The sequence below is a fragment of the Odocoileus virginianus genome, chromosome 10 (genome assembly GCF_023699985.2).
Source record: "Odocoileus virginianus isolate 20LAN1187 ecotype Illinois chromosome 10, Ovbor_1.2, whole genome shotgun sequence".
In the NCBI taxonomy this organism is placed as follows: Eukaryota; Metazoa; Chordata; class Mammalia; order Artiodactyla; family Cervidae; genus Odocoileus; species Odocoileus virginianus.
The window spans coordinates 32,849,743-32,874,141 of NC_069683.1; the positions used below are offsets into that span (position 1 = coordinate 32,849,743).

A 24,399-nucleotide genomic window follows, 5' to 3' on the forward strand; every position below is an offset into this window, starting at 1 on the left:
ACGTCTCCTGCAAATTCTTTACCACTGGGCCACAGGGGAAGCCCCAACATAGCTTTGAACAGCAAAATAAAAGAAATAACCCAAAAGTCCACTGTCAGGTGATTAAATAAACACTGATTCATCCATACAGTGGAATTCTCTATGGAGCATTAAACATTACAAAATAGCTCTATCTGTGTTCCTGGAAGATACCCACGTAACATTAATAGTCAAGTGTTAGTTGCTCGGCTGTGTCCGACTCTTTGCGATCCCCTGCCAGACTCCTCTGTCCATGGGATTCTGCAGGCAAGAATACTGGAGTGGCTTGCCATTTCCTTCTCCAATTATTGGTCAAAGAAGGAAGCAAATAACAATGCTATGTTTATATTTTGAAAAAGTATATTAGAACATGTAAGAAAAAAGATCCAAAAGGATATATACCAAAAAATTAAATTATGCTATCTCTGATAAAGGGATGATATGTGATTTTTACTTTCTTCCTAATATTTTTTTGTTATGTAAAATATTCTGCAGTGAAGATGCATTTCTTTTATTATTTTAAAAAATCAATAAAGTTAATTAATTTTGCACAAAAGAATAGAAAAAGGAAGAAGGAGATGGGTCTGTCAACAGGAGGGGGATTTTACCTGGAATAATTCAAGAGGTTAGGAGAAAAAGAAAGAGATATTGAAGACAGAAGTGTAACAAAAGCTCTACAAAAAAGAACGGGTTGAGAGAGCAGGGCTCAGATGTTTTCATCCAGGGTAAGAGTCTTCAGTAAGAAGAGGAAGAAGGTAAGAGGTAGGTGGGCAGCTGGGGATAGCTCTTTGTAACTGAAGGGCAGAGAGTGTGTATCAGAGAAAACTAACAGTTACCAAATTCTACACAAAATGTTGATAATTATTCATTCTCTATTTCACAGTTTCTGAATCTGGTATGGAGACTAGCTTCTTTTGATGTAGCTCAATTAATGGAAAGAAGATTCTTGGCTAAGCTTCCTGGGTATAAAGTCCATCATAAGAACAGATCCCTGGGGACTTGCCTGGTGGTCCAGTGGCTAAGACTCTGTGCTCCTAATGCGGGGGGCCTGGGTCCAATTCCTGGTCAGGGAACTAGATCCCACATACAACAACCAAGACACAGCACAACTAAATAAATAATTTAAAAAAAAAAAAAAAAAAACAGATCCCTGAAGAGTGGGGTTTTTAGCTCAAACTATCTTTCCTTTATTCAACTCACCCCACACTCCCACCCCTCATACCCCCTCAGCTTTAAGGACATAGCAGTCATGACTGAATTATCTGTGATGAGGAAGTTGACTGAGACAACAAAAGCAATGGCTTCACAGTGGCCTGACCTTGGTCTTGTCTGCACAACCAGCAATTCTGTTTCTCTAAAATTAGTGAGAAAGGCAAGGGAGACTCAAGGAACAGAATGAGAAAAGCGGGCTGGTGGGCAAGGTGGTAATCACAAGCCAGTCTTCCATATAGGCAAATGTGAAACATCTACACCCTAAACCAACCAAAATGGTACTGGCCACATAGCATCTATAAACCGACACAGACGTTCTCTTGGCATGTGTATCTTCCTTCTGGGTGCAGTACCTCCGTCACATAAGCCCCCAGAGGGTCAAGTCACTGTTAAGAAAGCACGGCGTGGCAAAGTACAACCTCTGAGACTCCAGGAGTATACAGTGAAACGAAGCCACTCTTGGCGCTGTCACACACTGTGGGTTTCATCCAAGGAGTCAGCTCCCTGCATTTCCACAGCAGTCAAGCTTTCCACCCAGTCCCCAAATCCTGAATCTGGGCTATGCCAATGAAAAACCATCATCAGCATTTCTTTCCATTAAGAACTGACTGTATACAACTACAATGAGGTACCAATCACACTGATCAGAATGGCTATCGTTTAAAAGTCTACAAATTAAAATTCTGGAAAGGATGTGGAGGAAAGGAAATCCTCTTACACTATTGGTGAGAATGTAAATTAGTGCAGCCACTATGGAGAACAGTATAGAGGTTCCTTAAAAAACTAAAAAGAGAGTTGCCATATGATCCAACAATCCCACTCCTGGGCATATATTCAGAGAAAACTATAATTCAAAAAGATACATGCACCCCAATGTTCACAGCAGCACTATTTACAATAGGTAAGAAGGATTGATCTTGAAGCTGAATACTCCAATACTTAGGTCACCTGATGCGAAGAGCCGACTCATTTGAAAAGACCCTGATGCTGGGAAAGCTTGAAGGCGAGAGGAGAAGGCAACGACAGAGGATGAGATGGTTGGATGGCATCACTGACTCAATGGACATGAGTTTGAGTAATCTCCAGGAGTTGGTGATGGACAGGGAGGCCTAGTGTGCTGCAGTCCATGGGGTCGCAAAGAGTTAGACATGACTGAGCAACAGAACTGAACTGAACTGAAGACATAGAAGCAACCTAAGTGTCCATCAACAGACAAATGGATAAAGAAGATGTGGAATATATATATACACACACACATAATTATTATTATAATGGAATATTACTCAGTCATAAAAAAGAATGAAATAATGCCATTTGTTGCAATATGGATGAATCTAGAGACAATCATACTAAGTGAAGTAAGTCAGAGTAAAACAAACACCGTGTGATGTCACTGACATGTAATCTAAAACACAGCACAAACCATCACACCTACAAAACAGAACAAACTCATAGACATATAGAGAACAGGCTTGTGTTTGCCAAGGAGCATGAGAGGTTGGGGAGAGAAGGATCAAGAGTTGGGAACAGCAGAGACAAACTATTACACACAGGATGGAGAAACAACAAGGTTCTACTGTATAGTACAGGGAACTACACTCAACATCCTACAATAAACCATAATGGAAAAGAATACAAAAAAGTCTATATAATATATAAGGTCTGAATCACTCTGACCCACTTTTCAGTATGTATATACTCAATCACTTCTCTATACACCAGAAACTAATACAACATTATACTTCAATACAAATAAATATATAAATAAATCATTGATGGTGATCATGGCTCTTTTTCCTGGTTTCTAGGATCACTGCTGCAGAGAGGAAAAGATACACAAGGATAAAAGAACACACATGCAAAATCTTCTGTGGTTTAATTTCCCCTCTCTCTACCGCTGACCAACAAGGATGACACAGAACAAGGGGTACTTCCTGCGTGTTGAAGGCAGTCATCCGTCTGCCCTGTTGTTGTTTCTCAGCTTCTGCAAAAGTCACCCACTCCCAACTAGAATCTCTCCCTGGTCACGATAACCCCATGATTTGTTGTGATGTGAGCTTCATTCCACAATTGCCCAGGACTGGTATTATCTGAAAGTGATGACAATCATTTCCAGATCAGCAATAGTCACAGAGATAAAGCAAAGGACAAGCCCCTGTCTAGCATTTATGACTCAGGAGATGAGGAAGAGAAGGGAAAAAGACAATGGGCTTGTTCACCTGATCTCTCAAGACTTTGAGTCAGCCTCTCATTTGTAAATAGAGGAAAAGCCCAAGACCTGGTACTTCAGAGGGAATTAAACATTTGGTCAGTCCCATTCCCTCCCGGGGCTATTATAAAAGTTAAACAAAATAATATTTTAATACAGGCAAGAGTGTAAGTTGCATGGCTCTGTCTTATAGGAAGTCAACCCTTGCATCTGTTTTCCAAACACCACACATCTGCTTCCATTTGGAAGTAAGTCAAGAATATAGAAGTCAGGGGCTTGAACTGATTCCTGTCCAACTCTTAGAAACTCTTAAAAAGTGATATTTAAAGACCATCTAAGGGGGTGTGATGAATAGCCACGCCCCTGGGTATTTTAGGCTCCACGTTTCTGTCAGATCACTGGAAAGCTACATACATATACGATTAGCTCAGCTCCTTACAGGGTGGTTTTCACTGAGCTGCAAGCTCATGTGACACACTTGTATTTTATCAGCAGTCACTATATGAGAATTATTGGAAATTGAAATCACATAAGCATTTATTACACAAACAGTAAAAAAAAAAAAGAAAAAAGAAAAAATAGCCTGTGGTTGTAAAAACAAGGAAAAAAAATAAAAATGCATCTCTCCATTTAAAAATGGTAAAGATCATTATCTTTCATATCATTCAGCATCTCCAACAAATATATCCACATAAAAAATTTCATTATAAATTAAAAAAAAAAAATTCACTAAAATATAAGACTTTGCCTTGAGAGACATGGCATCTTTCCTCTTACTTTATGTTAAGATGTCAAAAGGTCAGTTTCCCAGGCTGCCAAAGAACGAGGAGTCACAGTGCAAGGCCATTCATAGCAATGATCTTAATTAACAAGATTAGGACACTCAAGATTAGGATGCTCTTCTTTGATGTTGATGATCTGTTTCCACGTTATAGAAACCTCCCTTCATCCATCATCCACTGTGTGCCAAGCACCATCCCCAAGTGTTCACTATGTTAATTAATTCAAGGCACCAAAACAATCCTAGGAGGTAAATGTTACCAATTCTGTTTCACCAACAAGAAAACTACAGCCCAGGGTCATACAGCTAGTAAAAGGAAAACCCAGAATTCAGACTAGGTCTAACTAAAGTTCCTGCTCCTCCCACTACCTCATGGAAAGTGCAGTCAAGTGCTGTTTTTATTATGTCTTCTGTAGCTAGCCACCTCAATTCTCTTGTGAAAGACAGAATATAAAACCAATGAAAGAGAGTACATATAAATATTTTATAGGCTGTAAGTTATTATTCAAATGTAAATAACTATCCTTATCCTCCAGAAGAAGATGTAGAAAGCTGGGCTGACATCTCTGCTGACATGCACACACACACACACGCATGCACACAAGTAGTCAGCAGGAAGTGAACTCCAAGAACAGTCCAACAGGAAAACTTTTCTCTCGATTATTAAAACTCATTAAGCCATGAAACCATGTGGTTCAATTACTCCTTTAAACATAGGTGTTTGGCAAGATAGTGAGAAGTCATCCCACTTTTGGCCTCCCCTGGGCACAGACTCAGCTTGTTTTGGAATTAAGGAGATGCTGGTATTAAGTCAGCTAGGCCTTCTTTTCTTCCAACTCCTCCCAAACTTATCTCCTGTGATGACCTTCCTAAAAGCACAATTTCAAGATACATTATGTTTGCCAGGAGGAATCATGGTGTTGAGATTTCATTTCTGAATCCTCCACAAATCCATGACTTTTTTATTTTTAAACCTTTATTGAGTTTGTTACAATACTGCTTCTGTTTTATGTTTTGGATTTTTGGCCACAAGGCCCTCCGACCAGGGATCAAACCCACACCCCTGCACTGGAAGGTGAAGTATTAACCTCTGTAGTGCCAGGGAGGTCCCCACAAGTCCATGACTTTAGCTCAAAGTTCTTCAAAACTCTGAAACTCACAATACGGTTCTTTCCTATAACCTCGATGGCCATGACCTAGGGGAGATACATGTGCTCTCCCTGGTATATCAAAGACAAAGTTCAGAATAGCCAAGGCCAGAAAAAAGGACCCCCCACCTCTATTCCTCAGGCATGAATGGCTTTCTAGAAGTTTAAGAGGCTGGTGGTCACCAGCAGCATGAAAACACGCCCCCTCTACCTGCCCCCACCCAAATTCTATGAGCAAAATTTAACAGACGGCATCACCGACTCGATGGACATGAGTTTGAGCAAGCTCTGGGAGTTGGTGATGGACAGGGAATCCTGGCGTGCTGCAGTCCATGGTGTTGCAAAGAGTCTGACACGACTGAGCAACTGCACTGAACTGAAAGCACGCAACACAAATCTTCACAAAGACTAGCTAAGTAAGACTCAATCAAAAGGCACCAAGGGCTACTACACAAAGGGATCTGTTAGGGATAAACCAGTGAGCAGGGACTCAGTGGACAATTGCCCTAATATCAGCACTGCTGCGGTGATCAAGAGTGTCTCCTCTGGAGGGCTCCTGCTTCAACCCCCACCCACATATCACAATTCTTTTCCTGTTCATTATTAATTCCCCATCCCATTAGTTTCCTTACACCTCCACCAGTGGACAGCAATGTCTACTAGAGCAGCGGTCCCCAAGCTCTTTGTCAAGAGGGATGGAGCATGGTTCAGGCAGTAATGTGAGTGATGGGGAGCAGCAGATGAAGCTTTGCCCGCTGGCCAGCCACTCACCACCGGCTGTACAGCCCGGCTCCTAACTGCTGTGGACCGGGTCCCGGTCCACAGCCCTGGGGGCTAGGGATCCCTGTACTGTAAGCACACAGGCTTAAAAGCTGTTTAAAATGAGGTTTTGCATTTTTTTCACTTTGCCTTCTGCTAACTGTGCTTCCACTCTGCTCTATAGACTGTTGTTCTGCTAACAACTATCCCATAACCTCCAACTCTTCATAGAGCTATGCACCATCTCCTGCCCTAACAAAGACCAGGATCTCCCTAACGGCCCTTTCTTCACCCTGGCAACATCAGTACTGATGTGGATGGAGCCACTCAAAACCCCTGTCTCATGATCAACCCCCTGACTTTGATTTTACTTTTATTACCCATACCTACGGACAAATCTCGGACCTTGGCATCGTCTGAGACAGTGCATCTCAATCTTGTCCTCCAAAATCCTATTCCCTGACCACGATTTCCCTTCCTGCCTATCTCTTGGTCTTTCTACTATTCAACAACTGCTCTTTGACCTTGGTCAGGTCTCTCTTCCCTTGAGCCCTCCTCCTGTTTCCTAGTTTACCTTTCTGTCCTTCCAGGCAAGAATCCATGATCCCTCACACCCTCAAACTCTGGCCCCAGTCTCCTTTCACTGCACAGTCGTCCCTTGGTGTGAGAGAGGGACCCACCACAGATACAAAATCCACAGATGTTCAAGTCTCTCATGTGGCCGATGTAGTACTTACATATAACCTATGCATACCCTCCCATGTCCTTTAAATCATCTCTAGATTACTTACAATACCCCAGTACTATGTTAATGATGTGTAAATAATTGTAAATACAATGTGAATGCTATGTAAACAGTTGCCTGTGTGTGGCAAGTTCAAGTTTTGCTTTTTGAAACTTTCTGGAATTTTTTTCCTAATATTTTCCATCTGTGGTTGAATGAATCCATGGATGCAGAACCCATGGATACAAAGGACCGAGTTTAAAGCCTAATTCTGGATCAATTCAATCATCAGTATTTCCTTGATCTTTTGTGAAGGCAACTAGAAACTGCTGGCCAGAAATCAATACAGCTAAACATGTCTGAAAGGTCTCTTGAGACAGCTATATTCTGAAGTGTTTATGGATGAAACGGTATAATGCTTGGAAATCACTTGCAAAAATTCATAGGAGAAAAAGGAAGGGTAGTGGACAAGGACAGAGGAAAAACAAGTAAACCCAAGTGCTGATAACAGCTGAAGATGGATGATGGATACACGGGTATTTGTCTCCCATTTTCTCCACTTTTGGGTATGTTTGACATTTTCTATAATAAAAAGTTCAAAAAATAAAACCACTTAAGTTGAAGATTGATGGGGAGTAGTGCCAAAGGTCACCCACAGATTATCTGCTAGTTATAAAATAAAAGCTATAATTTTACAATGGAGAAATTTGGCTGCCCCTACCTTAAGTGGTGACCAAATTTAGCATCAATAATAGTGAGGAAACCAGACATTATATGCCTCTGATTTGCTTCATCATTTATAGCTTTTTCCCCCAAAATGCTTACCCTAAATCTAACCAAACCTCTATATCTAATTTACATTTTACAGAAAACACAGGCGAAAGAGGAAGAATCTAAATTATACCCCAAAGAAACAATGAGACAACTCCAGAAAGTGGCAAAAAAAATTCATGTTAAAAATACTTAAGAAAAAGGAATACCTAAAACTGAACTCATTTCCCACTCTACCTCTAATAAAACACTTTCCCGTCCTGTACTTTTTTCCACAATGCCACCCATTTCTACACGCCATCCTTGACTTTACATTCTCCTTCTTACTCTAGTTCAATCTATCACCAAGTCCTGCAGATTCTATCTCCTTAATGTCTTATATTCACCTCCTCTATTCCCCCACCAGTCTCTGACTCAGATTTTACTACTGATTGTTTGACTCACTGCAATACTTTCCTAAAATCTATCTCCCTGCTCCCAGCTTTACTTTCTTCAACTCTACTCTCTACGATTCAGCCAAAGTGACCTTGCTAAAATGCAAATTTAGCAGCTATATTGCTCCAGTGCTCAAATTCTTTTAGCAGCTCCACTGTTCACAGCAGTGCTTCCCAAAATGTGGTAAGGAATTGCATGGCAGGAACTCAACATCATATTATGCAGAATTAAATGGCATGAAATCACAAGGTGATCGAGTCATTCACTCTGTAAGTCTTTCAGACCTCACTAGATCAAGAAGCAAGTCTCCACTTGCTTCCTTAACAGCAGGGGGTGGGGGGGCTGTGGAGAGAGGAGAAATTCACAGTCAGCAGTATCTGGCAAAATTTTTTCAATATTGTTTTTTTGCTTCCATGTATTTACTTTAAAACTTATCTGCTGTGCATGGCACGTTCTATTGATTTTCCACTTTACAAAAGTGAGATAACTTTTCCTCTATAAAATAAATTTAAGTCTGAAAGTTAGCTGACTTAAATATGTAAATAATAGTTTGGAGAGGCCATGATAATATTGTGAAGACGGTAAGCAATGAATTAAGTCTGGGGAAAACTGCCCCACAGCATAAAATTCAACTTAATCTGTATGACTGTGGTGACTTCAAAAGAAGCTAACCAGTTGTTGCTATTTCTCTCCTTGAACCAGAAGGGCCTCTGTAACTACCTCGAGGAACAGAACGGGCCCACATGAAGGTACTGATCTTCCAAGACTAGCTTGGATGGGGCCAGTGACCCCTGCCAGTCTCTCAGGGCACTGGCTTCCCAGTCCTGAGCCACTGCTCTGGAGGGACCACAGGAAGCAGGAATGGAAATGGGGTGGTAGGAGCCAGAGAGCTGAGTGGCCCCAGCCGTCTGAGTTTTCCCCTCTCAGACACCACACATAGGAGTGACTGAGTCTTCTGAATAAGTCCAGCCCAACCACCTTCTGAAAAAAAATTACATGAGAAGACCCCAAGCAAGACCTTTAAAAACAAGAGAGAGAATAATAAAATTATTGCTTAAACATTCACAATGTTTTGGGGTGATCTGGTACACAGAAAAATGGTAGATCGAGCCTTCCAAGAGCTATTCCCCGAGGCCTGTCTCCACAGTCTCATCTTTTCCGTTCAGTACGTTATGTCTCTATAGTCTCATCTTCTCCTTTCTGTACGTTAACTATATCCAGCCATTCCCTTCTGGCCTGCAGAGTTTCTGCTGAAAGATCAGCTGTTAATCATATGGGGTTTCCTTTGCATGTTACTTGTTGCTTTTCTCTTGCTGCTTTTAATATTCTTTCTTTGTGTTCAATCTTTGCTAGTCTGACTAGTATGTGTCTTGGCATGTTTCTGCTTAGGTTTATCCTGTATGGGACTTTCTACACTTCTTGGACTTGATTGACTATTTCCCTTCCCATGTTGGGGACGTTTTCGACTATAATCACCTCAAAAATCCTCTCAGATCCTTTCTTTTTCTCTTCTTCTTCTGGGACCCCTAAAATTCAAATGTTGGTATGTTTAACATTGTCCCAGAGGTCTCTAAGACTATCCTTAATTCTTTTCCCTTTATTCTGCTCTTCAGCAGTTATTTCCACCATTCTATCTCCTAGCTCACTTATCCATTCTTTTGCCCTCTAGTCTCATCTTAACACTGCTCACTCTCCTTACTGTGTGTAGAAAAATGACCAGTTAGTAGCTTTGTGCACATAGACTTTGCACGCACTGCTTCACTCTTCTGTCTCTGCACATGCTAACCCTTTACCTGCAGTGCCCCTCCTTGACTTGGCCATTTAAATAATAACTACTCATAGTGTCAAAAAGCAACAAACTTAAAAAAAAAGTATAGTCATACTTCAGAATGTGAACCTTTGTGAAACTTTACCTGTATATTCCTCACTGCCTTCCCACCAGTGACTCAATTAATCCTTTCTTCCCAGAGCCACTTGGATGGTGGCATAACTCTCACTGTAGTGTACAGACCTTGTATATGTCTTATTCAGTAAACTATTAAGTTTCTTAGGGGTAGAGAGTGTATGTCTGTGTGCAGCTGGTCCTACAGGGCCTAAGGAGTGTTTGCTGGTCTGAAGTAGTTTATCCTTCTGCTTCCTTATTAGTCTACTTCACTAAAAACATTTCCATCTAAGCTTCTGGCTGACAAGAGCAGAGATGATGCCGGGTCACTGCTGCTCACGCTCTCTCACACTCTTAACTTCCAGTCCCAGGATTTTCCTTTGAATAAGGCTTTCTTTCCTGGGTTCACAACCCTGAGGGGCAGCAAACCTAAACTGCTAAAAGTTGACTTTTAAAACATAATTGGGGGGGAACTACTAGTTGAGTATCTGGGACATAAGTTCATTGAGGAATAAACATTATTCCTCTTCCTTCTTTCACTTCAAAAATCTTCCTTAATCTGTCTTCTAAGCAGCCCAGTTTCTTCACACTTCTTCCTATGGCTTCCCTTCAGCAGTCACATGGTTCCCGGGTCTCAACATGTCTTCTGACTTTGGCCCTGAATCTCCTCAGTACCAGCCTGCACTTCTTTAACAGGCAATTGCCTCCGGGTCCCCACCTCAGCCAGGCTAAGCTCATCACACCAGCTATAATTTAAGAGAGAGGCTTTCATGTCACACCACCTTGGTCAACCATGTCAAATTCAAATACATATAGGATTCACTGTCAAGTTTTCAGAAGTGGAGTGAGGCAATTATTTCAAAACATAATGAAAAGGAATCCAGATGTTTTATATAGGGATAACAGAAAAGAAACAAACAGGACTGAGAATCAGAAGTGCTTCGTCCCTCAGTCATATCAGACTCTTTGCGACCTAATGGACTGTAACCCAATAGGCTCCTCTAGTCCATGGGGGTTCTCCAGGCAAGAATACTGGAGTGGGTTGTCATACCCTCCTCCAGGGGATCTTCCCAACCCAGGGATCGAACCCAGGTCTCCCGCACTGCAGGCGGATTCTTTACCATCTGATCACCAGGGAATCAGAAGCCTGGGTACAATTTCTTGATCTGAGTTTCCCACTAAAGCCTTTTTTTTGGTAACCTGAATCAGAAATGTTCCTCTATAAATGTTGCAGAAAAACATTTTCAATGGCTACGGTAAATAATAAATAAGAAATACAAGATTTGAATATAGGTAGCCCCACTCACTAAACACACTAAAGTAAACAGAAATCTACAAAAATAATAGGAAAAAATTTATTTTAGGTTTTTTATTAATAAAATTCCTATTATACCTTACTACAAACCTAATTACAATCTAAATGTAAGAGTTGGAACCATAAAAACACTAGAAAAAAAATGAGTGAATTATTTTCATAATTTTAATGAGTGAAGAAAAGTTTTCAAAAGCATGACACAAAATTCAACTCAAAACCCATGAAGTGGGGGGAAAAGTCATGAAGGAAAAGATCATACATTGACCTACATAAAAATTTAAAACATATGAAAGACAAATAATTAGCACAAAGTCAAAAATTAAAATAAAACAAACAGGGTGAAAAATATCAGCAATACAAACGGCACATAGTTCTAATGTAACATGTATATAAAAGTTCTTAGAAAAAAAAAATTCTTAGAAATCTATAAGGAAAAAATAATGACCAAACACAAAAATTAACCAAGTATTTGAAAAGAAAATTTACATAAGAATAAGCACCACTGCCAGTGAGCATAAAAGGTGTTCAATTTCACTAAAAATTAAAGAAATCCTAAATAAAGCAACAATAAGAAATCCTTTTTCAAAAAAAAAAAAAAAAGAAATCCTTTTTCACCTATTAGATTGGCAAAGACTGAAACACTCTACAACACCCACTTGGCAAAGGAATGGTGAAAACAGGCATCATGATATACTTTTGATGAGAACTAAACTGATGCAACTTGTCTGGAAAGCAGTTTGGCAATACTTATTAACAGTGTAAATGAGCATAACCTTTGATCAGTGAATCTTCCCTTCCAGGAATTTTGCCTAAGGTAATACAAATTCTAGACCGCTTGGGCAAAGTCAGCTATATTCAGCTGTTTATTGCAGCACTGTTTATAATAGGAAAACCTGGAAATAACTTAAATGTCCATCAATAGAGGTTTGGTTAAATAAATGATGATACATCCACCTGAAGAAACACAGCACTGCTATTAAAATTAATGTACAGACATGGGAAAAAAATAGCCTAGGTAAATTATCAAGAGAGGAAATTTCAACCATTTTTATAGGGTTAAAATACATATAACATTTGCCATTATAAGCATTTTTGAAGTTTAAAATTCAGTGGTATTAATTAAACCACAGCATTGTGCAACCATCACCACTATTTCCAAAACTCTTTCAAAACTCTCCCAAACAGAACCACTGTACCCACTTCCCAATTCTCCCCTCTTCCGAGGCTCCTAGTAACCTCCAATCTACTTTTGGTCTCTATTAATTTGCCTATTATAGGTATTTTATATATGCAGAATAATACAATATCTGTCCTATTATATCTTGACTAGCACAGTGTTTTAAAGGTTCATCCATGTTGTAGCATGTATCAGAATTCCATCCCTTTCATGGCCAATTCCACTGTATATCCATACATATACCACATTTTATTCATTCATTCATGTGTGGATGAACACAGTTGTTTCCACCTTTGAGGCAGTGAATAATGCTGATATGAACACTGGCAAAAAGTACCTGAGTTTCTGTTTTCACTTCTGTTGGGTTTATACCTGGCAGTGGAATTGCTAGGTCATTAGGCAAGTTTTTGCTTTTTTGAGGAACCAAAAGAATTCAGTCCCTTGACAACTACACCATTTACATTCTCGCCAGTAATATATAAGGGTTCTAACTTTCTCCACACTGTTATCAATGCTTTTTATTTTTATTACAGTATCATCATTTTTTGAAAGATGAAATAAGTGTATATGCAAATGTAGAAAAAATTCATTGTTACTCAACTGTTAACAATGATTATATTTTTTGGTGCATGGGTTTAAAGGATGGGTTCCTATTCAGATTTACATATTTTTCTGTTTTGTAAATGTTTTTAGAACAGATGTATTACTTTTGCTACCAATAAAAGGAGGAGGGAACAAAAATCTTAAACAAAAATCTTAAACTGAGAGAGAGTTTCATGCATGCTTGCTAACCTGAAATTGTAACACTTCACAGTCCTTGTCTTGTATAGACAGCAATGCCCTGAATCAGCAGCAGTGGAGCTCTGAGTCCAGTCCTAGCTCGGCCACCTCGGGCGCTGTTTTCTCACTTCTACCCTATTGCACCTGGGACTGCATTAGAGTTCCCAATCAGTATGCCAAGGATGGGCTACAGCTCTGCAGACCTCTTCAACCCCCCGGGGCAGCACCAGGGCTCAGGGCCACCAGCAGCCTCCTTCTTCTATCCCAGCATGTCTTACAAAAATCATCATATTCCATGTCTACAGCGATATGATAAAGGCTGGGCAGAGGTAAATCAGGTAATCTTTAAACATCCCTTCCCACACCGAAACAGAATCCTGGAATAACGAGGGAAGCTAAAGAAAGAAGAGTCCTGGGAAAATCCAAGAGTCACTGACCACGAAGGAGAGATGAAGATCCTCCCTCCAGGGGAGAGGCAAGCACAGAAGGAATCAAGGGGAACAGAACTCCACAGAAGAGAAGGCAGCTTGTGTTTATTTACTAAGTCAAGTGTCTCACCTGGAGCCACAGGCCCTGGAAGAAATAGCAAGGGGCAATGCCTGGAACCATGCGGCTCTGGGAGAAGCATTCCGAAGTCACCTGCCTGGGCGGCAGACAAGCAGAAAACCTGACCTCTGTGGGAAGAGGTACAGAGGCCTGGCTGAGTGAAAGCCACGTGAAATCCTCCCGTCCAGGTGTTCTCAGCCTATCAGTTGCCAACTGTGGACTTTGCCCTTGAAATTCAACTCCTGGGCTAAAGAGATAATCTCCCAGGCATGTCCTGTGTAAACTCGGCTAATCAACAGAACACAGGCAATGCAGAGCCTGCCCACAGTCCCTGAAAACAGTCCTGCCAGCCAGTAGGCTGTGCTGAAGGGCAGGGGAGGCTTTATCATGGCATAAAGGTCACCTGTCTGAAAAGAATCCTGTGCCCGAGAAGGGCATTTTCCAAAAACCAGTCAACAGCTGTTTAGAGAAGAGCATACAGCTGGAAACCTCATGCGGAGGTGACAGGGATATTGCGAGAAGAACCGAGGGACTGAGGGCAGGCGCCTTGACCAGGCTTTGTTGATGTTATGGGGTTAGCGACCCAGGAGACTGCAAAGCATAGACATGAAATTCCAAGTAAATGAAGGAAGTAGAAGTGTGGAAGTGTTAGCCACTCAGTCATGTCTAACTCTTTGCGACCCCCATGGACTGTAGCCCACCCCAGGCTCCTCTGTCCATGGAATTCTCCAGGCACTGGAGTGGGTAGCCATTCACTTCTTCAGGCGATCTTCCTGATCCAGGGCTCAAACCCAGGTCGTCTGAGGCACCAGGGAAGCCCAAGTTTAGGAAGGAAGGCACACCTATTTAGATCTGGCCCTCTCGCCCAAATCAGACTCTCAGCTGCTGAGCCTGGGAAGCAATGCTTCCCAAGCAGTGGCGGCAGTAGCAATTTAGAAACCTGTTTAAAATGCAAATTCTCAGGCCCCACTTCAGACCTACTGAACTGGAAACAAGCTTCCCAGGTGAGTCTGGGAGCAGCTCAAGTCTGAAAACCACTGCTTAAGGCCCTAGAGCACTCTGTCATCTGGAGATCAGACCCTCCCTCCCCACCATCCAGACTTCCCTTATAGTCTCCTTTAAATGAATTTTGAGGGACTAGAATATTACCTGTCTGTGCTGAGCTCAGTCGTGTCTGACTCTTTGCGGCCCATGGACCGTAGCCCATCAGGCTCTCCAGTTACACTCAGTAAGACAGACATGTTTCTTCCCCTCTAATTCTATCTTCCATGTGGTCTCACAGGTTTCTTTGCATGCCTGTGTGCATGCATGCGTACTAAGTCACTTCAGTCATGTCTGACTCTTTGTGACCCTGTGGACTGTAGCCCACCGGTCTCCTCTGTCCATGAGATTCTCCACGCAAGAATACTGGAGTGGGTTGCCATGCCCTCCTCCAGGGGATCTTTCCAACCCAGGGATCGAACCCGCATCTCTGACATCTCCTGTATTAGCAGGTGGGTTCTTTACCACTTTATTAGCGTCACGTGGGAAGCCCACAGGTTTCTTTTTTACCAACTAAATCCAGGTATGTTCCTTTCCTGCTTTCAGAACAATTTCCAGAGGGTTCAAGCACTTCAAGTTCTGACCTCAACCAAGCTCTTTTCCTTCATCCACTAGTTCATCTGTGTGTCCCGGCTCATGGTGGTGACCATCTAGTGCAGGCTCAGTGAAGAGGTACTGGAGATAAAAGCACCCTCTCAAGGAGTCTTTCCTAGTCACAGAGCTTATCCTTCAGAAGCCAAATAGTTACTAAAACAGACATTGGTAGGGCAAACAGAAAAGTAGAGTCCCATTACTTACCAAAGAAATTCCTCTATGTGTCAGGAATCTATGTTAAACCTGAAATTCAATCTTACCCTCTCTGCCCTTCACAGACCATTCCATCTAGCCAGCGGACCAAGGCTGAACACAGATCTCATGAACACCAAGGACTGGAAGTTTATCAACACCCTGTACATTTTCACTTCAGAATCCTCACCCCTGATTTACAGAATCCAAACAGGATCAGTCCCACAAAAAAGAAGTACCTATCAACAGAAACTAGTCAATGTTCAATTTCCAGCGAGTGAAAGTTATGGCCCAATAAATTTCTTTCCTCAAACATTGCCAACTTGAAGACTCCAAAAGAGACCTGTGGACTACAAAATCAGAATTTACTTACAAATGCTCATTTACTGACATATTACTTAAATCTTCCAAAAACAAATTCCATCTTCTTACTACAAAATGAGAGGGAATCATAATATAACATGTAATTAACTACTTGTCTCCACAAGTAGTTAATGAGTTTAATGAGAAAGATTATCACTCCTCCTACCCAGATAAAGAGAGGTGATTCAGACTGTTTCCAAATCTTTCCACACACCCTTACCCTGCCCAATTTTTGATATGGACTGGTATTCTCAACAGTTAATCAGATACACCTTTCGGAAAAAGATGAAACCCACAAATATCTAAAATCTATCCTAATTTCCAGTGGATAGAAAGGAGGACATGACAGTAAACAACACAGAACAATTCAGGGGGGAAATGCTCATTAACTATTTTAGATAATTAAGAGGAACGCACCAATCAGAGTAAGGGCATAGAAAGAGCACATCCTTTGGAATGGTACAGACTTAGATTTGGGTTTTAAGCAAGTTAGCCAGTCTAGGTTCCTCAACTGTAGACACCAGGTTATCAACAAATTCACTCACAGTTGTTGTGAGAATTTGCTAAAATGATGCAAGGGAAAATGCCTAGTAAAACACAATACGTATAAGAGAGTAAGCATGCATTCTACTAATGATGTACCACAAATCTAAAATCTACAGAAATCCTTAAAACATATTGCTTGATCCCAAGAACCATGCAGAACTGAGTTGTATTTATTCAACTTCCTTCAGTTAATTAGCTACGTGCCAATCCCCACTCCAGAGCCCTTCTCTTTCCGCCCTTTTTTTTCTTGATTCTTTCCAAATTCAATCTTCCTCTCAGCCAATCATCCCTCTCAAATTTTGACAGTTTAGCCCTAGTTGTGCCACAGACCTAGAATATGGACGCCTCATACTGGTTTTCCAAGCTCCCTACCATGGCCAAAAGGCTGCACTGGAACTAGCCTCCACCATCTTCTACCCCTAATCTACTTGCCCCCTATATTCTAACAATGACGACCTTCTTTCTGTTCTCTCAACAAGTCGACCTCTTTTCTACCCCCAAAGGCTTTGCTCTGCTGTTCTCTCCTCCAGGAAGGTGAAAGAAAGTGAAGTCGCTCAGTCGTGTCTGACTCTTTTTGACCCCATGGACTGTAGCCTACCAGGCTCCTCCATTCATGGGATTCCCCAGGCAAAAATACTGGAGTGGGTTGCCATTTCCTTCTCCAGGGGATCTTCCTGACCCAGGGATCAAACCTGGGTCTCTCGCATTGCAGGCAGACGCTTTAACCTCTGAGCCACCAGGGAAGTCCGGGAAGGTACTTCCCCCAAATCTGCACATTCACAGCTTTTTATCATCCTTGCAGCTTAAATGTCCTCTTCTCCGAGAGGCCTTCTCGAACTTCTTCTTTGAAAATATTTCTCAAGTTCCTGTGCCTCTCTTTTACATCACCATTATTTCCTTCATAGCTCATATCACTATCTTTATCTTATTTGTGATTTGTTTGCTTATTTACTGTCTGCTCCCACCCCTGCTCTACTTAAAGCTCCACCCTACAAGGACTTCAATGTGTCAGTAGTTATCTCTACATCTGCAGCATAGGGAATGGTGCCTAGAACAGGATGAAAGTGAAAGTGAAAGTCACTCAGTGGCATCTGACTCTTTGCAACCCTATGGAATAGTCCATGGAAGTCTCCAGGCCAGAATTCTGGAGTGGATAGCCATTCCCTTCTCCAGGGGATCTTCCCAACCCAGGGATCGAACCCAGGTCTCCAACATTGCCAGCGGATTCTTTACCAGCTGAGCCACAAGGGAAGCCCAAGAATACTGGAGTGGGTAGCCTATCCCTTCTCCAGAGGATCTTCCCAACCCAGGGATCGAACCAGGGTCTCCTGCATTGCAGGTGGATTCTTGACCAGCTGAGCTATCAGGGAAGCCCAAGGAACGAAGAACAGGATGGACACTCGATAAAGATATATTGAATGAATGAATAAATTAAAAACATTTCTAAACAAGAGAGGCAGAGTTGGACACCCTCCCCACCCTCCATGGGACCTCAGGGAAAGACTGCAAATTAAAAAGAGAAAAGGCTGAGAAGAAATAAACTCTAAAGGGAACACAAACAGATAAAGCCATCCCAGCTCCCCCACTGACATTAACTGCTATCACTGGCCAGGACGATGTCACAGGTGTTGAAATCTCCACAGCTTGCCTTCTCCCCCCCAACTAACTTTTCTTATCGTGGTAAAATACACACAACTTCTCAGTCTTATCCTTTAGTTTCTACAGCTTCCCAGGGCTCAACTTTTTCTAGCAGAGCTATGTAGACATCTGACCTTGGGTATTTTTCAGGTGAAAAGAAGTCTGGGTAGCATTGCATATGAAACCCACCTGGGTTTACCAAGAAGATGTGGGTTTCAAGATGGGGTGGGGGGGAAGCTTTTCTATTTGGATTTAATGAGGTCTAAATACAGCACAATTTTCTAGTTGTTCCTCACTGTTTTCTTTTTAACTTGGCCCCTGCCACTTCCCTTTGGGCACTTACTCAGCGTTAAGAAAACCCACAGTCCTTCTTACCACCAGCATCCTCACAGCCAGCTCTCCCAGCACAACTGAACAGTGACCCCACCCTGAGTGGCAGTGATGACTCCCACCCAAGGAGCCCAGGACCCAGAGAGGACAGTGCTGCTTAAGCCATCTCAAAAACAGCAATTTATCCAGCATTTCCATTTATGTCTGAAGCCAAAGTGGTGAATAAATCTGGAGGTGAGAGAGGAACAAAGAAAATAAACTTCAGGGCTCTTTCTAGATTCCAAAGTCTCAGTTCTCTGAGTGAGTCAAGTCACAGACTGCAAACCAAGGTCACTGCCATTGCCAAATTCAACTCAGCTATCCCAGGTATTTTCCTTTCGCATTCAAACACCACACTTCTTGAGAGGGTCAGTCAGGGACAGTCAGGTTCTTTCACTTCCTTTCCCTATTTGCATCCATTTGCCAAGAGACAAAATCTAGGCACACGTGAATCTGACTTTCTTATTCTCAGATCTCTACAAATGAGTACGAAACCTCACGTGTGGTTTCTACACCCTCTGGTCTTCACTTCTTTGAATCACTCCTTCAGAACACATGGGAGGTCAAAAATTGCTAATAAACTAAAAGAGGTAGGGAAGTCTGGCACAAAATCTGCACCAAGAAAACTTACCTCCGGTGAGGAGAGTCTGGCATAGTGTAGGCAGCTGAAAATACTATGAAGGCTGAGCTTCCCGAGTGTTTGGGAGCTACTGCAGAGTTTGAGTTCCTGCCTCCGGGAGCCTACAGAAGACTCCAGAAGAAATAAGACGCTTGACCCTAATCCGCAGTTTGTGGTCTTCTGAAGCAAAAGGAACCTTAAATTATAAACAGCCTCACTCAAAGGGAAAATTTGTGAAGCACCTACTCCCAGGAACTCCCCATTCTGCCCCAGGCCAGCCTGGGTTCAGCAGGCCCATAAATTGGCACTGTTGATGTGACCTTCCCAGACTGTTTCAACAAGAGATAACAACAAAGCTGAGAGCTTTGGTAGCACTCAAAGGAGATTTGAGGGACTTAAAACATGCTGCTAAATTTGGCAGCAAAAGTTCCCATTTCTTGCCGTTGAAAAAGGCAATCTCTTTATAATTACACTTGCAGATAAGATGCACCAAGCTCCTGGAACTACTCATTCTTGTGAGGAACAGGTTAGAACCTCCTGGACCCAACCCACCGCTCCTCTGAGACTGGTCTCAGAGTCCAGTGCGGGGACAAGTGTCACCTGGGGCTGGGGAGGCAACCTGTCTCCTGGAAGACAACCTGCCCGGAGCCTCTCCTACGGCTCACTGTCTCAACCACGACCACCTGCCTGGGGATACTCACCACTCACAAGCTCTCTCTGCCCCTGAGTTTACATTCTCCCTCAGCCCACTTATCTTACTCTTTCACCCAGGGCTCTGCTACGGAACACGCATGAATCATCAGAGGGTCCTTTCAACCTAGGTGCTCCTTTGTTTAGCCAGATTCCCCTTCTAGCTTACATATTTCTTTACAAAAGCAAGGTACAGGAGCTAGGACCCATGCATTGATACGAGTGTGTGTGCCAAGTCGCCTCTGCCGTGTCCGACTCTTTGCAGCCCTGTGGACTACTTTGTCCATAGGATTCTCCAGGCAAGAATACTGGAGTGGGTTGCCATGCCCTCCTTCTGGGGATCTTCCTGACCCAGGGATCGAACCCACGTCTCTTAAGCCTCCTGCATTGGCAGGCGGGTTCTTTACCACTACCGCCACCTGGGAAGCCCACGCACTGATAGGGGACACTTATTACTGCCCTGCTGGTTCTAGATATCTGTCCAAGACATAGAGGAACCTATGTTCCTCACACCTCACATTTCTCAGCAGAACAAACCAGACAGACTAGCCACTCAGAATCAAACTCTGCTTGACTTACAAGTGAATAACAAATATAACAATCATTGCTCACACTGCATGAAGTGCTAGATATGAGGTGCTATTCTCAGCACTTGACTTTTACACCTCACCATGGCCCTATGAAAATAGTACTATTACCACCTCCATTCTACAGACGAGGGACTGGGTCCTAGGAGGCTAAGCGCCTTACCCAAGGTGACCGAGCTGGGACGTAGCAGAGCCTGAATGTGAACCACAACAGCCTGACCAGGCTCTGGACACCACTCTTTCATTGGGGGCTCTTCTCCTAACACACAGGTTTGCCTCTGGACACAAGTGGCTCACTCCAGGATCTACAGGAGAGAGGTTCCATCAGAAAACACCTTCCAGTTTTCTCTACTGAGAGAGGGAAACAGTGTGGACACAATTTATTCACAGAGCTGGTCGAAAGTCTTTACGGCAGAACAAATGAGCACCCCAAACATCTACTGACCAAAATTTTTCCAGAGGCACTAAGAGAAACCACACCTCCTTTCTTAGTGACCTGGGAGACCTTCTAGCTTACTAAGGGCTGGAGCCTCTTCGCAAGTTGTTGCAACCAAGCCCTGTACAGCTGAGAACAAGTTCCCAGTCTCCAAGTTAAAAGAACCAAGTCGGAATGTTTCCCAGAATCCAGCTGACGGGGTTTTAAAAAAAAGTTAATCAAATATGTTTTCAAGCATAAACTATAAATGTAGGTCAATTTGAGGAAATAAAATATATCAACTACTATACTCAGTTTCATAAGACTTTAGGGGATCTAGTTGGAAAGATAAGATGCATTTCAAGTGGCAAGTCAGAATTGTCAATGAAAACACCCAATCCCAAACCTCCAGTTGCTAGAAGAGGAAACTGAAGCCTAGGACTAACACTTGGATCTCCTTACTACGAGGCCAGGGCTCTTCCTCTTGTTGCATGCAGGCAGAGACGTTCCTAGGAGGGAGAGATCTCCAACAACAGCAGCAGTTAGCACTTACTGAGAGCATGTGTGTGCCAGAAACTAAGCTAAGTGCTTTATACAAATTAACTCCTGCAACAGATCGTTGGGATGGGTAATATTACCCCCAATTTACGGATAAAGACACTAAGGCTTTACAGAGGTTAACTGCAGGGGTCCACAGGTAGTAACAGGAAGAGCCAGGCTGTGAACCTCCAGAGCCGGCCTCAAAGCCTGTGTTCTAAGCTGGGTCTTGAAGGACACAGAGAATTCATGGAAGAGAGGTGAGCAGTGCCAGGGTCGCCAGTGTCCAGAGCACTGAGGGCAGCCAGCTTGGACAGGGCCTCCAGGGCTGGGTTAAAGAGGACCTCAAGGTCCCACCAGGACCTGGCCCCTACAGGGCCGGCTTGTAGGAAAGGGGCAGGCAAAAAGCAGTTCTAGACTCCCCTGGCTGTGAAGGTAAGCCTCCTTCAGGAGGATAAAGCTGAGCCTGTGAAGCTGGGTCGACAAGGACTACTTCAGCGACTCTCCTGAGGTTTTGACAGAAAGAGGAAGAAAATGCAAAGTCTGTACTCCTTCTAAAAGAAGGATCTAATTTGACTTTCCTAACACAGTAACCCCAACCTGATTAAGAGATGCCAGCCATAGTCTCTTCAAAGTGCTGCTTGAAGTTGATGATAATAATGGAAAGCGTTGAACATTTACTGTGTGCCAGGCACTGGGCTGAGAGCTTTACATGCATCATTTCATTCAATCCACACCACAATGCTAACCAGCTAAGAACTATCACGACAGGAAGTCCCGTGTGTACAAACCTTCAAGTTGCAAACTTTCGAAGATGGGAACGTGCGTTCAACGTCCAGCCATGTAAGTTTGTTCATGTGTCTGGTGTACATTGTCACGAGTGTGCATCCTCTACAAGTGGTTGTGCTTTTGTGTCCTTCACAGTACTGTATAGTATATTTATCTCAAGCTAGATCTACAAGAGGATGATTTCAGTGAAGTCCTTGTGAAGACCTAATGGAACTGGAGGCCAGCCCCTGGATGCCAGCTATTGTACTGTGCTACGGTACTCTTCCAGGTACTAGACTGTAAGATTAAAAATGTTTACTTTTTGTGTTTGTCTTTCATGTATTATTTGTGTGAAAAGTACTATAAACCTATATATATATATATATATATATATATATATATATATATATAAACCTATATGGTACTGTACAGCTGATTATGTTAGTTGAGTACCTAGGTTAACTTTGTTGGACTTATGAACAAATCAGGCTTACAAACGCGCTCTTAGAATGGAACTCATTCATATACAGAGGACTTACCATAGACCCATTTTACAGATGCCTCACAGAAAACTGAGGCTCAGAGAGATTAGATCAATTATCCAAGGTCACACAGATAGCAAATAGTAATGTCAGGTTCTAAATCTAAATCCAAGACCCCTGAGTTCCAGCCCTTAATCACTTCACCAGACTGCCTATAAGACACTCTCCTATCATACGTAAATAGTTCCATCCGAGCTGCTCGAAGGTAACACCATACACTCACTGGGCATCTAATAGTCACTGAGAGTTGAACAAACACATTACAGGTTGACTCACTTAAAAGCAATCTATAAAACTCAGTTGTCAGAACTCAGTAAAGGAGCCTCTGTTCCAAGACACAAATGAGCACACAAAGCTAAAGAGTTCTAGAAACTAGCTGACTTTGTAGTTTTCTTTCCAATTTTCCCATTTCCCTTTTCCCATTCCCCACCCCCTGCACACACACCCCATCGCGCGACACTCCCAGAGAAGCTTCCACCCAGGCCTCGAACCCTCACCCTCCTCCTATTTCCAGTCCTTAGTTGGCTCTCTTCCATCACTCAAATAGTGCTTCAATCAGAGTCTAAGAGTTGGACCCGCTTCCTTTTGCCCAGTCTAAAGCATGAGATGGTCATTAACCCTACCATCAAAACCTAAAAGTTCGGAAGGTCTGTGTTCCTTCTCAGTCACATGGACGGAGGCTCACACTGGGGAGGAAATAACCATAATAAATCATGTAATACTATGTATATATATATGATAAATCTCACACTTGATATTTTTTTTAGGTCTTTCCCAGCTCTTGGCCCAGACCCTCTGGATTCACTGACTAAATGAGTGAACAGACCTAGAGAACATGCGGAGACCAGGGATGTCGCCAAGTCCAAGAGCAAATGAACGGGGTGTCGACCCCAGTGCCGGCCACCCCCCCCCCACTCCTGCCCTCCCAGTGCCTGTTAGGACCTACACAGGGCCGTCTCCTTGAGCCCCCTGGGGGCAAACCAGCCTTCTGCTAAGTCGTGAAGGCCTCCTAGGTGAGTCCAGGTACCCCCCCCCCACCCCCCGCCACCACCCCTCCTATCCCTGAGAACTAACTTTTCCCCAGTCCTCTTCCCAGGGCCTCTCTCCTGTTTCCTTCCAGTAGTCTTCCTATTGCTTCAGAGCTTGTCTCCATAACCCTATGTTCATCTCATTTTACCCAGGTTCAAACAGTCCTTCATTCACTGTGATGTTTCCTATTAGCCAATCGCCAACTCACATACAAATCCCCTTCAGTGATGACAAGTCACACAGAAAGAGAGTCTGTATCTTTGAGAAACAGGTAGTTTCATGACAAACTCTCAGGGACAAGTCAGCTTTGGTTAAGAAGGCTTCATATCCTGATTGCATATAATTCACCCTTTCTACAGACAGTGCAGCTTTCAGATGAGAAGAGTACTGTGATCATTTCAACACCCCCTCAACAACAGTATACCAAAGTCAAAAAAAAAATGAGAATGGATCTTTGGAGAAATCCTTCAATAAGGTAGTCTAGACTCATTTGGCATCGTCCTCTCCCCTCAACACACACACACCCAGGCCAGTCTTTCTAGGGCCTGTGGCTAGAAACAAGAGACATTGGATTTTTTTTTTTTTTGGAATAGAGTTGTTTTACAATGTTGTGTTAATTTCTGCTGTACAATGGAGTGAATCAGCTATATGTATACATATATCCCCTTCCTCTTGGGCCTCCATCCCAACCCCGATATTTTCTATCAGACAA

General features: G+C 42.7%; 1 protein-coding gene across 4 annotated transcripts in view; it reads right to left on the bottom strand.

The window, feature by feature from the left end:
- Nucleotides 1-24,399, bottom strand: part of DENND2B (DENN domain containing 2B) — a 163,003-nt gene that overhangs the window by 91,858 nt on the left and 46,746 nt on the right. The window contains exon 1 of one of the 4 annotated variants that reach the window (XM_020870842.2): nt 13,770-13,906. The exons of the other annotated variants lie outside the window; for them this stretch is intronic. The gene's annotated coding sequence lies outside the window, so the exon portion shown is untranslated. Of the gene's footprint in view, nt 1-13,769; nt 13,907-24,399 lie in introns of those variants that run through there. 4 annotated transcript variants of the gene reach the window in all.